A 3,979-nucleotide genomic window follows, 5' to 3' on the forward strand; every position below is an offset into this window, starting at 1 on the left:
ACGAAACTTTGAGCACAGGCTTGCTGAGATGTTGATGCTGGTGGAACTACAGGCTGAGGTTGAAAAATAGCCTGATTTGCAAAAATATCTGACAATGCCTGCGTGAAGCTGCTGAGCATGCGCTCGGCCACAACTGAGAGGACTTTTTCGACGTTTAGTTGACACTCTTGAGATAGACAAAACGGCCTCGAAGTCAGGAGTAGAGAAACGCACAAGACTGGCATATGAATGTTTTTTGCGGTTAAAGAGTGCTTAAGCGTCTGCCCGTGAGCAGCGATTCTGCTCAATTAATTCTAACAAACTTTGCTCTTGTGAGCGACTTTCACAAGTGGTATCATAGGCGCTGCGACTGTTACTGCATAGACAACAGATTGGTTGTTCAGCGGTGCAGCTGTCGGAAGAGTGACCTTCACCACACACCCGGCTGCGTCGTATAAGCTCCCGGTCCAAGCGCCCGTGGAGGTGATGCAGGTGTTGTTGGCGTTGGGGCACCACCCGGATGGGTTGCAACAGCGCTGGAGACACCCCTGGCCGTAGCAGGTGGTAGCGTCCTCAGTTAACTCCCCGGAACGGGCACAGGAACGACAGGAAGTTCACGATGCGAAGCCGTAGACCGCGAGCTCACCGGAGCAGTAGCCGGCGTCGCTCTCTTCCAGCCGTAGCGTCAGTCACCCGCCGGAGCCTCCGCTCCTCTGTTGTCCCCCCCCCCCCCCCCCATGTGCCTAGCTCTCCTCCGCCCTTTTATAGCCGTGGCGTTAGTCCACGTAAGCCTTGTCGTCGTCTTCTCCTTCTCTTCTCCACCAATCGTCTCTCTCCAACTCACCGAATGCTACTTCACCAATCATCCCTCTCCACCTCACCGAATGCTTTCTAAACCAACCATTTCTTTCCACCTCACCGAATTCTTCTTCTTCATCGTCTTTAGTCTTCGGTTAATCCACGCCGTCTTCTTCACATCTCTTTCCTTCATAATTTTTTTAGACTCCCTGTTATATGTGACAACGTACAGTACAACAGCAATTTACGGGAAGCGTTTTTTTTTGGAAACATTATATATTTGCAAAGCACTAGCCTGAAAGACAGGCAAAGGAGTGTTGAAAAAAGCTCAATCAGGACGAAGGACTAACTTAAAAAGTTCATTGTTTAATAAACCGCAGAAACTACCGCTTCGCCAAGATTTGTTTGTGTTCCTGGCATCAGTCGTTCCTCCGTTTTTTAAGCTATCGCTTCACTAGCGTTTCATGGCATGCAAAATACCCGCTGTACTTGCTACTTTTTTTAGAAACCTTTGAGTATGTGCTTTGCTCTCCATGGGCTGAATGTCTGGAGCAGTATGGTGTCAAAAGAGTGTCACCATCACATAAAAGTACAATTTACAGGCGCCTAGGCCAAGCCTCAGCCCTATTTGCGTGCCGTGGTGTTTTAAGACGACAGTCAATGCGCAAATGCTTTCAAAGCTTTGAAGTTCTTTGCCGCTTGCTCAGCACTGAGTTTTTGTAAGTTTGAGTTATGGGTTATGGGGGCTTAACGTCCCAAACCGACTCAGGCTATGAGGGAAGCCGCAGTGAAGGGCTCCGGAAATTTCGAACACCTGGGGTTCTTTAACGTGCACTGACCTCGCACAGTACACGGGCCTCTAGAATTTCGCCTCCATCGAAATTCACCTGCCGCGGCCGGAATCGCACCCGCGTCTTTTGGGTCAGCAGCCGAGTGCCGTAACCACTGAGCCACCGCGGCGGGAGTGTAAAGGATTTATCCGCTCTAATCAATACCCGTAGCAGTTTCCAGATGTATCCATCATTTCTGTTGACATATTGTGGTGTGCAGCTTTGTGTCATTGGGGGCCTGCTAATTATTAAACTGCTCTGAGTATCGGGACCTCGCGCGAAACTTATACCAAAGGTTTTTGTGAAAAAAAAGCTGATTATCATTTCAAAGGTTAAGCATTGGGGAGCGACAGGAATACAAAATTACTCAGAATAACAGATCACTGGATTAAACTGATGTCCTATGAAATGGTAAAGACACAAGCACGTTATTAGATACAAAGAGATTGCTAACTTAGCCCAATCAGGTTATGCCTGACGTCCCGGCCTTGCAGTCAGGAGAAATACATGCACCAAGAGGAAAATTTTGAAACATCAATTCATTTTACCTGGTTATTAGATTCCGTTAGTATTTCGATTTAATTTCTTTATTCTCCATATGCCCCGGATATAGGGCATAATTTGAGGTCACACTAAGAAGGAGAAGAACTTGCTTTGGGGCTAGTTGGTTCATGATTGAAGTTCTGAAAGGCGCAAAAGACACACACACATGAAAAAAGGGGGGACGATACAAAGATGCCTTTGTGTCATCTTCAGGCGCTCTTTGTGTCATCCCCCCTTTTTTACTGTGTGTGTCTTTTGCGCCTTTCAGAGCTTCAATCACTAAGAAGGAACTGGAAATTACGGTGTTTACTGCGGAGCATTAAAATTATTTACGGTTGTCTCTTAAATTCAGGCTTCAACCATGTGCCAGAGTGCCTTGTGCTTGGATGCGACGCTACACCTAGCCAGTTGCCGCGCGGGTGGCAGGGTTTTTTGCAGAGCTCAGCGCTTGATGAGCTTTGATATATCCGAAACCTAATCCTCGTGTCTATGGGATCTTGAGAGTGGGGAAGCGATAACATACTTTGATCACCAGCAAACGCTTATCTGTCGGCCTCAAGGTTAATTTGCCCTTTCGTCCTGCCATCGTTTTTCCTTAGTATGTCGCGTTATGCAGCCGTAATACTGATAGCATTCGCGCTCATGTTATTACAACTGCTACAGGCTCGGTCCCCAGCCGTATGTCTCTAGCAGTTCATCCCAGCGGTCTGGAGTGACGCGGTTATTACCTTCAAGTGGACAGAATTTACAGCGCTGTTTGGAGCACAAAACCGATGAATTTTACGCCAGTAGTAAATGCTTTTGCTTTTCCTATGCATCTGAACAGAAAGTTTCTTTTTTTTTATTTGCGTGCGCAGGGAGGTACTAGTCTCCGGGCCGCAGTAAAAAAACCCTGGTTAAGTGGTTGACCAAGAAATTAGTCAGGTGAAAAGACGCCCGGCAACCCCAAAGCGACCAGTTAGCAACACAACCAATATTTTGTTAAGCATTGTTGGGTTTCCTTCTATGTCAGTTTCGTGTCAGTGCGCAACGTTTTAAAACCTCATAGAGAGGACGTTTATTTAACTTAAAAATGAGGACTCCTTGAACACTGTACGAGCTAAAGTCGTGCAATGTTAAAGTTCGATACAATAGCTAGGCGGGTGAGTTGGTGATACATTTTTAAAATAACACGGCGGAAAACGGGGGCACAGGGAAGAAAACCCAGGAGAAGTGCTGTTACTCTCCACTAAAGTTTCATCGCAGGAAAGCGGCAAATATAAGGGAGCAGGCAACAGCCGAACAACAAAACCACAAGGCACGTGCAAAATGTTTGTTTACGAAAGGCAGCCTGACTGTCACGCAGTAGTAGGGATGGTTTGCTGACGCACAATCTTGTTTTTTTCTCTTTTTGTAGGCTTCTACGATCTCCCTGGTCTATTGATCGGGGTGTTTATGCAATATGTCACTATAGTATACGGAAGGAAAAGATGATTGACACTCTTGGCAATGATCAACTAAATTAGTGGAGCGGGTAGAATGTAATGAGTTAAGATGTTCTCTGGGTCGTGTGTTAATACACTGTTGCGTTTGACCAATGTAAATTTGACCACAGGACAGGGGTATTTTTTACACTACGCCCTCAGAGCACGGCAAAAATTTCTTATGGTGCTTAATGCCTCAAGACACAACAGATTTATTAGGATTGCTAGCCTTATTTTCAACAATTGAACCAATTTTATTGAGCTTATTTGGTGCCGAAAAAGCCATATCAACTTCATTCCTATTGACCACATCTTTAAAACCGTGTGACAGGCGGTGTACATATATGGGAAGGACAGAGAATTTTT

Source organism: Amblyomma americanum, chromosome 9, assembly GCF_052857255.1.
Source record: "Amblyomma americanum isolate KBUSLIRL-KWMA chromosome 9, ASM5285725v1, whole genome shotgun sequence".
Taxonomy (NCBI): Eukaryota; Metazoa; Arthropoda; class Arachnida; order Ixodida; family Ixodidae; genus Amblyomma; species Amblyomma americanum.